This window comes from Atractosteus spatula, chromosome 11 (genome assembly GCF_055471065.1).
Source record: "Atractosteus spatula isolate fAtrSpa1 chromosome 11, fAtrSpa1.hap1, whole genome shotgun sequence".
Lineage (NCBI taxonomy): Eukaryota > Metazoa > Chordata > Actinopteri > Semionotiformes > Lepisosteidae > Atractosteus > Atractosteus spatula.
The window spans coordinates 44505511-44517144 of record NC_142716.1 but is presented as its reverse complement, the minus strand read 5'-3'; positions in this window follow the sequence as shown (position 1 = coordinate 44517144).

Sequence of the window (11634 nt, the reverse complement as noted above, 5' to 3'; positions counted from 1 at the left end):
GAAGAGGAGCTTGTGTACTTTTTGAGACTAACAGTAAAGTCAACCTTAAATAGAACCTATTAAAACTTGAGAACATTTTGACTGATTCAGCAGTTTCCACTGCCGGTGTTCAGTATAGCCCTGCGAAGGTTGTCTGTGTTTCATTGTCCGATGACTCAGGAGGGTTTCAACATATGGAGGCAAAACAGCACTGGAAGCAGAGAGTGCAGGAATGATCTAATACAGGAGCTCCCAGTCCTGGTCCAGGACTCCACACACCTGGTTTTCCTTCCAACCAAGCTTAATTACTTAATTGAAGTCTTGGATGCATGAACTGTTCCGTGGTGGAAGTACAGGCTCTCTTGGCTCTTCCAATGCAGCCAATGATAAGGGAGTTTCTGCAATCCAGAGGAATTGCAAGGAGAGAATCCCCTTCCAACTCTTATTTTAGGACAAAGCAGCACAGATTTAGGGCTGACGTAATACAGCATCAGGGGGCATTTATTTTTATTTTCAGAGCTGGCATTTAATTACATTGCCATAAATGCCTCCACTTCCTTTGCATTTACCAGAAAATGTTTATGGCAAGATTTCCTTTAGGAGGAGTAATGTCTCTTCAGCGTTGTCTAAAAATAGTGGCGCCCAGCTCGAGTGCTGGAAGGCTGCAGTCCAGCCTTTAAATCAGCAGTGCTTGGGGAAAAAAGGTGTTAACTTGGTCTGGTTAGGCCAGCAATTAGTTTAATTGGGTCATTAAAATTGTGAAAGAACACAAACCTGTAGAGACAGTGGCGGTTGGGTGCCCCTATTCTAAAACCTCTTTATTAGTAACTCCTGATTTGTATTATAACTTTTGACAAGTGATGAATTAAAAAAGTGTATTAATATAAATCTTATTTTTCCATAGCCTTATTAAAGAAAGTGATTTCTTAGATCAAGGGAGCCATAGTCCCTAGGAGCGGATAGATTTTCAGTTTCGTCTTCCAGACGATCTTTAGAAAGTGGTGATTTAGCGTTGACTTAAATACTTCAGGATCAGCTGGAACAATGACGGAGTGGACTGGAGTGGCTGACTCCTGACCTAGAACTCTTGAATTCTGGGGGAAAGGGAGGTATGCAAGAATTTTAGGATTGTTAGTTGTCTTTACAGTGGTTTGTTGAGACTGAATGCGTCAATCACCAGCCATTTGATGCTAAAATTGTCCAAGATCAAGGGGAGTAAACAGCACCAAATAGGCTTAATGTTAAGAATAGTAATATATTGAAAGACATGCATGTACTGTGTTTCTGCCCTTCATGATTTATCCTGAAATAATAACAAGTTCATTTGTTTCTAGAATGTTATAAAAGGAGATATGTCTCTAGAAGGTCCTTTTTTGTGTTTCTTCTTTATTGGTGTGCATAAATGTTACAGTACACAGGCCACAAAACATACCGTACAATGTTAGAATACTCACCTGTGGAGTAATGCAAGGAACTGTGCACATCTCAGAGAATGCGATTTGTCCCACAATCCATCCAAGGATTCAGATCTAAAGTTTTTCTTTAAATCTGAAGTCCTGTCCTGGGGGAACTGGTTCACTGCGGCGGACGGATCGAAATTTGAAGTGTCAATTGCAGAAACCAGGAGCTGCTGTGCAGCCTCGTCCGTGTTAGTCTTCGATAAATCACTGGTGACACAAGGAAAACAATGAGTGTGAGATGTGTACGTGGCAAACCACGGTTCCTATTTAATCACAAACAACTGTAAAACGTTGAATTCCAGAGCAGGGCTTCTCAATGAGCAATCCTGACCAATCTTCGGCAGTTTCCTAGTCAGTCTGTGTGAGGTTTCATTTCAACACAGTTTTAAGGGGAAAAGTTTGATGAAATGTGTGTGTTTATTGGTCAGAAAACCCCCACCCTGCTCTTCAGCATTCTTGTGCTCTGCTTCATTATCTCCGCTCTGTAATGGAACATGAGCAGACGTTGAGCCACTCTCACCTCTGTCGGTCGTATCTCCTTATGTACATACTCTTCAGTTTTATCCAATTTTTAAATAAAGTTAAATGTTGTAAATTTGCAGAGGTGAGGGTTTTTTTGTCTCTGCAACCTGCAGCACACTGCTTAGCAAGTGTGTGGAACAGTGATCTCTGTCTGCCCTCCAGCCTGGCAGATCAGGGTAAAGTTGAGGTTGGGTTCAAGCGAGGACTCTTCTCTAGGATGCTGGCTGTTGCTTTGGTCATTGATGCTTTAAATATTGTTTTAAATCACACCAAATGCTTAAGCGTTGCTCTGTTGTATTTGCCTTCAGAATCTTCTTCATCTGGTTTGGTTGAGATTAAGTAAAAGACAGCTTAAAATTAAAATATTGGTAAACCTATGTTTTATGCTGTTATTGAACAAGTGCGACTTCATAAAGTGGTGCGCGTTGGGCGCTGTCATTGTGTGTATTTTGTTTGGGGTGTTTGTCATTTAATTTGCCTGTTTCAGAATGTTCAGCTTTTCTGTTGACCACATGTACACGTTTATTTCGTATGGAGCATTAGCATGTAGGGTTCACGTGGAAAAGGTTATATAATGATATCCCACCATAATGAAAACAGGTTAGGATGGCCTGGATTTTAGAAAGATCAGGCACCCCGGGACATTTCAGAAAGGCAGTCAGCCTGTCCTTGACATAAAAAATATTGAGAAATACAGTCATAGATCAGTATTCCTAATCAATAAGAGCTATAATACAGTGCAGTTACAAAGCCAACATCATTGCTGAAGTACTTCTAAAATACATTATAATGCCAGTTACATTACATCTGCAATACTGTTGACTACTAGCATTACTAAGCTTCAACAGAATTAAGCTATTATTGACCAGCTGTGGAAAAACCAGCCTAATAATGCAAACTGTTTCTGAAAGGGTTACTAAGGACCAATTGTGGTACAAATCAGCTAGCTTTTTAAATGCAATTTGTTTTGGAACAAATTTGTCACAGAATGACCCTTAAGTGATATTTGTCAGTCTCAATGATGTTAACATCAGTGCAGTTAGTTGCATGTCTTGCACTTTTCTAAAATGTTCTTGAAGATTTGATCGCTCTTGGACAATGTAGTTATTATGTTCTTGTACTCCGAAACTTGCTTTGCATTGATCTAATTGTATTTTTTAAGATAAATGCATCTTTCTGTGTTCTTCTGCAGGATACGCACTGGTCAGCCTCTTCCGTGGAGTTAAATCATGATTAAATCATGTTTTTTTTTTCAATTGCTCTTTATCCCATTAGTTCTGTTAATGACATTGTTTTGGAATAACTACTTATTTCACTACAAACTAGGAGTTAGGCTCCTGCTTCCGGCTCAAAGCCACTATAAGTGTCAGGGTGACTGCCTCAGTGCCAGACAGACTTTAATAAGAGCAGGTGGAAGTGTAGGGCTGTGAAATTCAATAGCGCAGCTGTCTGCATTTCCAGTAAAGGAGAAGGGGTGTGCCATATTGGCAATGGGAGCCTGTATTGTAGTTAAGTCATTCTTGCTGAACTGCTGGCACCCTTCGTTGACAGGTTCCCCTTATTAATTGCAAAGGGCTACTACTGTTCAAAAGAGACAGGCTGCTCTTAGAAATGTTAGGGAAGGCTTCTCAATGTTTAATAACATTTTTAAGTACGTACATGAATGCATGCAACATTAGATTTTTTTAAAATATGCATTAATATACTTTTATATGCATTAATTTATTTTACTCTTGTAAAAGCCTTTTAGTACTGTAAAACTTTTACCATAGTAATATTAACCAGTATTTATTTAACTCATAATGTCAGTGGTATAATTCCTAGTTAAAATGTAATTGTGTGCGCTTGCTTTGAGATAATGAGGACAAATGCGTACTTGCATGCATTGGTAGAAGGTATTGCACATGAATGTTAATTATGCTGAAATGGTGCAGAATAATATGGAATTATTTAAGTGCACCTGAAATTGCTCAGTAATGGCATAGCCAACATAAAGTGTAGGGCGTTACAGTTACAGTTGTGTGCGCGCGTATGCATCAATCCAAAATTGATTAATTAAATCTTTCTAAAGAGGACTTGAAATAGTTTTATAGCATATTTAATTGGAATAAATGAATAACGTTTTTGGCATGCTTGTGCGGCTTTGATTTTCTTTGTTTGGAACTTCCTTAGGGTGTAATACAGCACAATATCTAAGTGCTCTGTGAAACTTCTTCTGAGTATTGTGACGGCATCATTGCCTTACGCAAAACCACATTAGCTGTGGCATTGCCAGCCTTTCTGTGCCCATTCCAGCCTCAATGCATAGGATGAAACTCTTGGGGCTCCTGGGTTTTTCTTCTTGAAGCCTGTTTTCCTCGCTCTGTGCCTGATCCTGGTACCCCCATTCTGCAGGGTGTTTTCCAGAGAAGCCACAACAGAGCCGGCAGAGCACAATACTGGACACTGGTGAGTTCCTGCTCTCTCCGTGGCGATACAGTACTTCTACGTTTGTGGAGCATAATGAATGTATTATCCTCTAGACCCAACCTTTCGTTCCTACAAAACAAAAAGTCACACACTGTACTCACTGGAAGCCCGTATTTGAAAGAAGCTAATTTTTTCAACCTCAGCGTTGCCGTTAATCAGCGCCTGCATTGTCTGTGTACTTTCCTTTTCCCCCAAGAGGGCCGAATCCTGGACAGTCATCAGAGATGCATTGTGCTTTCTCCAAAGCAGGGGGCCCATGTGTCCTCTCCAGGCCTGTAGTTCAACACGACTACTTCCCTGTTCTCAGAACTAGTCCCGTACCCTCAGGAATTGTGCAGTCTCGCCGTTTAACTGGCTGGAGCGCTCACGCTCCCCGGCTCTCAGAGCTGCCATCACCTCGTCCCCCTGTCTGTTCAGTATATGATGTGTTCAGGAATTGACTGGCTTACAGCACCTTCGCAGTGAAACTCTCACTCTGTGTCCTCTTCTCAGTCTTACTTTAGAGCCATTCGGGCTCGTCGGTGTGCCTCAGCGGTCAGGGAGGTGTGGCACATTGTGTAATGTGGTGACTTGCAGACGTTGGTGTTTGTTTCAATTTATCAGCAGTGGCCTTATCTCAGGGCAGTGACCTGACCCTGCCCTCCTGCGTAAAGGAGTTTGCAGTGCATGCGGTCACATGCGTGGCCTGTCTGCCTGGACAGAAGGGTCAGCTGGTACAGTATCTGGCTCCACTGGACTGTTCGTTGTCCTCCTGAAACAAAATGTTACAAAATCATCCCGACGGTGCTTATGATACCACATATTGTGAGGAGCAGTGGTATTTTCCATTCCCTTGAGAGCATGTTTTCCATGACATTTCCCTCAAGCAAAGTCCTTGTAATCTCGGAATGTTTACACGTCTTGTATCATCCTGTGAACAGCAGCAGAATCTGGCAATAAAACACAACCTTGAGTTTCTGGTCTCTTTTTGGCTGTAAGTCTCTTTAAGAGTTAAAACTGTTGTCATTTTAGCAAAAGTTTACATATGATATGTCTACTTACCTTTCCAATAGCCTTGAACACGTTTTACTGCCATCAGAATTTTGTACGGACATCCCTTTTGCCATCTGGTGGTTTCAATTGGAAGTTCACACATTCGTGGTAGCGTTCTTCAGCGGGGGCAGGCGGCGCCCAATGGGGATCCTGGGGATTTAAAGACCAGTGGCCAGGTTCCACACCACCCACGTCTTTCCTGGCAGAGCTGCAGCCTTGGAATCATCTCTCTTTGCCCTCACGGGGTATGGCTGGCACAGATGTGAATGCAGACCTGTGGTAAATATCTGGTCACTGCAAGCTGAAGTATGGCCAAGGTTTATGGTGCCAAGAAGCATGAGCTCATGCCCGGGCTGCGCCAACATGCTCCTTCAGCAATATTGCATTAAAAAAACAGATTCTGAGTGACTTTCACTTGACTTTTCAGGAAAACCTAGCCTGTCGTCTTACGGTAAATGTGGGCCATCATCTTAAAGTTTTAATAACAGAAATGTCTGATATGCCCGCGGGCACATGTTCCTCTTATTTGAAAGTTTACACTTTCCTTTGCTCAGCCCTTTCTTTATAAGGCTGATAAATGTGTATCCTGTACTGATATTTATTTCCCTGTACATCAGGCAATTATTTCTGCTAGTCCAAAACACTCTCCTGTTCTCCTTGTGTGTAGTGTCAGTATGAAATATCTGATCTGCTTGGAACATTTCATACTGACACCACACACAAGGAGAACAGGAGAGTGTTTTGGACTATCTAAGAGATCCTGAGAGTCTGAGCAGTGCATACTGTACAAGGATATTGGCCCATGCCTCTGCGCTGCAGCTTTCTGGTCAGACTTGGGAGAGCATGCATCTGTTCGATTCCATATCTTTATCAGATCTGTTCTGTGTCATGGCAACCTTACCCCTCTTATTTCATCTGCTCGCGAGAGATCAGTCATTCATTCAACCCGCCAGGCTCTCAATTTAGACGACGCGTTACAGTTTACAGTACGTCGTGCGGTGTGAAGGCACAACAGAAGGTTTCCAGACTTAGACCCTGTCAAGTGGTCTGCTTTTTAAGAAATCTAGCTAACGCGCCACAAAGAGAGGACGCGAGACAAAAGCCACACAGGAAGCTCACTTATATATTTATAATAAAAGTTGTTTTTTTTTCCGAGGAAGTTTACAACTCAAATAAAACACGCTTCAGCTTACTGGGTTCAGCGAAAATCAGGAAGCTTCTGAAAGTTTTGCGGCTGGTATAGATGGGGAGAAATTTTGAGAAATCGATACACATCTGTGCAAAGTCTCTCAACATGGAAGTAAACAGATCGTGCTAATTTTGTTTCATGCAGCTACTGTGCTGGTGTTCAGAGGAGTTTAAAAGCACTGTGTACTCGATGTGCAGAAACGCACACGACCACAAAATAAGTGCACCGTATGCACACGGAGACTACGGAAGGATGCAACGACTTCATGACTTGAAGAGCCTCGTTATTTTTAAAAACGAAGTCTGAAGACATGCTTAGCCTTACAGATTCCAATACACACAGGCAGACGCGCGCTCCTGTGAGGGTCAGGAGTTTATACTGCCACACACGTTGTCGTCCTCCACACACTCAGACACACATGCGCCCCCACACAAACTTTATCAACAAAGGCAGATACTTTCCGTGTCCCTTTCTCACTTTGTCACACAAACCTGCACCCCATTCATGCAGGTGTTGCTCTTTGGGGTGGTCAGCACGCCACTGACGTGGGCTCTCGTTGCCTTGCACGACCAAGCCCTTAAGAAAGCGTGCTTGCAGCTCTGCTCAGCACTGGTGCATGCCCCGATCTGGGACAAGGGCAGGTGTTCACCGCACGCCGCGGTTAGACGCATGGCGGAGGGGAGTGTGGTTTGTTACGAGAAGAGCTGACAGCTAGGTAACGCATGGTAGAACGACAAACAGAGATAAATTGGTGGCTGACAGTACCCTAAAGTTCAATATTAGGTCATGCTCTGCCAGGAAGAGCATGAATGACAGTAATCACCCGTGACCTGAGCAGTTTTCCAGGTCCCCCAGGGCAAGGCTGCACGCTGTAATTGGCATCTAAACTCGTGTGGCTTCTGTGAAGACTGCATTGTGCACCATCCTAGCTCACAGCTCAGAACCTGGAGAATTTCATTCATTTACAGAAGGGCTTCCAAAGCCTGCTGCCCTAGTGCATTCTACCCTAATTTATCAAATAAAAAAAACCACGGAAAAAATTGCAAACGTGCATGCAGGGGCAAAAAAAAAAAACGCGCATATCTGTGTCTCACAACAGCTTTGTCTCTGTTGAGATTTGTCCCTTAAAACATTCAAATGGTTTGATTTACATACAGACCTTAATGGTCAAGCCTTTTCCAGGATGTCTGGTCTGTATAGCTGTTGGGAAAACAACCTGTGGAACGAGGACAACCGGGTTTCTTTTAATATTGTAACGCATACGGCCGCCATTGCAGGGTGGTCGAGCCGGCTTACCAGCGCATGAGCTAATGAGCGCTACAATATTAAAGACTAAAATAAAATGCAGTTTAGCTTCCCGATACACTAAGGTGCTTAGTATTCACTTTTCAGGTGGATGCTAACTGAGTGATTTAAGCTGCAAAGTTGTCGATTCACATCATTGGTGTGAATCTGTCATCCAAATGTCTTCAGGCTCAGTCTTGTGGATTCCCTGCTGCTGGGGTTGGGTGGTTTGTAGTTAGGTTTGTAGGGTATCATCAGGTTGCCTGTGTGTTTTTGAAGAAGGCTGCGATAAAAACGAACCGGCAGCTTGCATGCATGTGTGCCAGTTTTGAAGCAGGACTGTAATAGGGACTTGGAGGGTGGAGTGGTGGCTCTGTGGCTGAGGATCTGCGCCTGTGGCTGGAAGGTTGCCGTTTCAAATCCCGCAGCCGGCAGAGGAATCCTACTCTGTTGGGCTCCTGAGCAAGGCCCTTATCCCCAACTGCTCCAGGGGCGCTGTACAATGGCTGACCCTGCGCTCTGACCCCAGGCTCTCTCCCTGTCTGCATGTCTGTGTGTCTCATGGAGAGCAAGCTGGGGTATGTGAAAAGATAATTCCTAATGCAAGAAATTGTAAAGGTTAATAAAGTGATGTTATTATTATTAATAACCCGTGTCACGGAGGCGTGCTTTGGGATGCACAGTGCAGCCTGTCTCTTCTGCCACTAGGGGTTCAAGCACGGCGAGCCAGAGAAGACTGGATGAGATCATGGCTAGTAATTTTAGGATCTCCACAGTGACGTGTTTTGACAAATACCAGGCACCATCGACATTGATCAAATCCAGCTAAAGTTAGTTTGCACTTCATAAACACCCTTTAAGGATTATCACGAGAGAGAGTTCTGTTCACAATGATAGAAGAAGTGCCTGTTCTCCTGAAATGAATTGCATTTCATATTGGTGGAATACCCTAAAAAGAGATCAGAGATTAGCTGCAATTTGCAGGTTTATAAATAGCACTAAGTATTCCGGTAACACAGGCAGGTACATACTGGCAAGGTTAGAATTACACCTGAACCATTTCCTCTTCAGTAAGGAAGCAGCCGCAAAGAAAAAAAACTAACACTTACTACACCATAACCTTTAGAGCTGATGGGAACAGAGGAAGAGTATATATTTCTGCAGCCTTTTGTATCTGTTCATGAGCTTTTACACTTATGTCTCTGTGTATTTAAGGCTACATTTTGTATATTTTTTACATGTGCATTGATGCATGTTTCTGCACAATCTAAGAACATCGGTCTCTCAAAAAAGTGTTCTCCACGACCTTATGTTTGCAAAACAGAAATCCATTTTTTTAAAAATTAAAAAAACACTTCCTTTCCCATCACTGGCAGTTTGCATATTTCAGAGTCAGCAATCCCCATGAAAGCTATTTTTAACATGGAGTCAATACACAAAAGATAAAAAAAATGCTTGCAAAATAAATCAAAGTGGCAACTGTTATGCTGGTGTTTCGGTGAGACCTGCAGGAAAATGAAAAAAGTGTGTGATCTTAAAACGGGGATAAGGTTTAATTGCCTTAAAGGGAATTCAGGTAAATGCAGTCAGATATGCTCTTACTCAAGTTTCAAACAGCAGGGGCTCAATGACAACATGTCATCTTAAGCTTTCAAGTGGGTGGATAGGAGTGTGAGCAGTTCTCGTTTGACTGAGTCCATTGTCCACAGCAGTTCGAAATGGTAGCAATTATCAAAGCTGTTTTCCAGTGCATGTATGAGCCTGCGCAAAGAATAATCTGACTTCTGTTTTGAGTGCTTCAGTTTGTCTGCTGCAGGCCCAATGAAGTATCGGTGATTAGTCTGTAATCATCGTTGCTACCTGATCCACTGTGGCACAGTTCTCTGAAGAGCTCCTGGAATGACCTCACTATAGAACAGCTTGCGTTTCTCACACCAGGCCAGACAGATTGAATTCTCCTTCACAGAGCACTCGGCAGCCTGTCTGAGAGCCAAAACAGAGCTTTCCGAGAATCTACTGCCGGAGTTAGCGTGCCCTCGGCTTTTCAGACTCAAACGAGAATAAACTCTTGGGCGGCGCTTAGACCTTCAGTACCGGTAACTCTCTTAAAATCACATGCTCAGAGCACCAAGGTGCCCAGATCTGATGTTTGTGCAGTATAGTATATTTTGTTAGCTGTGTCCTACAGAATCCTTTTTTGTTAATGCCCTGGAATAAAGGTAGACATGATCTACTGGATCATACAATACTTTAATGTAAGATGTGATGATACTTTATGACCCGATTTCTCAGAAATTTGTTTGGCATCAAAGCAGCTATGTTTTACTCCATAGAAACATACAAGACAAACAGCACAAGTAAACATGACTTTACAAGTGTCACTTTACATAACAGACATGTACCGATGCATATTCATTTCACATCACTCCTACAGTAAACCACACAACTGCACCAGAACCCTAGAAATGTACTGCCTCCACAATTACACTAACCCCCAATAATTTCACATCACCCCTTCACTTCTGCACATAATCGACTGATATCACTGCCAATAAACCATTACTCCTTTACTGTGAACTCATTTTGTTGAGTCTCCAATGAGGGACTCTAAATCATTGTAGAATGACATCAGTAATACAGAAGCAGTTGATCTTATTAACAAGTATTATAGAGGAAGAGTTCAAAAGCTCTGGGGACACAGGGGTTCAACCCAATGGGGCTCTCAGAGCCAAACATTCTTTTGCAAGAATCCGATTAGTTTAAGGGAACTGCACCAGCAGATGAGAAAACTTTCATGGTTAACTAGATTTCAGTGTGTAACTAGTAAGATCAAAATGCGACGTGCTTGACCTTTGCATGTAAGATAAGACTTTGTAAAACGTAAAGCAAAACAATACATCACAGTTTCATTTATCTATGTGCCTACATTCTGAATGCTCCATCTGGTACAGTATGTGGCCTAACTGGCAAGGACATCCTGAAAATATTGTGTCTGTCTCCTTGAATGTGAACATGTGAATCATTCTCAAACTAATGTCAAATACTGTACGTGTTTGAAGCTTTCCGAAACGGACATTTATGACAGACTATACGCTGGGGTGAATAATCTGAAGGGATTACTTCCTCAATCACATGCCAAGGCAAACCTGCTCATGTGTATGAACGTCTGCATCTATCGTTCTGTCCAAATGTTCACGTAAATTCAGTGAAATGTAAACTTTAATGTAGTGAAACCATTCCATTAACACGTCTAACAAACTGTACATGTTACAATTTATTCAACTAATCACCTTTTCAGCGTGCATTTTAAGTACTGTTGTTGGAATTGTGTACCAAATTTCTTGTAAGCATCCCAGCAGTGTAACATTCTTGGATTCCTCTTGCTTTTCTCTGACACTGGGTGATCCCCATAAAAGGTCAAATGCATTCCTGACAGGACTTTGTGGTGGTGATTCAGGAGTTTTTAGCTTCCACCTTGGTTTCTTTAAGGCCATGCTTTAATTAGAGTAGATTATGTTGTCTTTATCTTTCTGGAAAAATGCAGGTCCCAAAAATGGCCAACATCTTGGCTCCGTCATGAAGACTATGTATTTGTTCATGCATGTGCTTTTATACAGGAAAGTATATATATAAAAAGGCAAAGAGCCAAAAAAAATAAACCAATGTGTTCCTTTCTTTAATAGTTGCATACTTTAATTT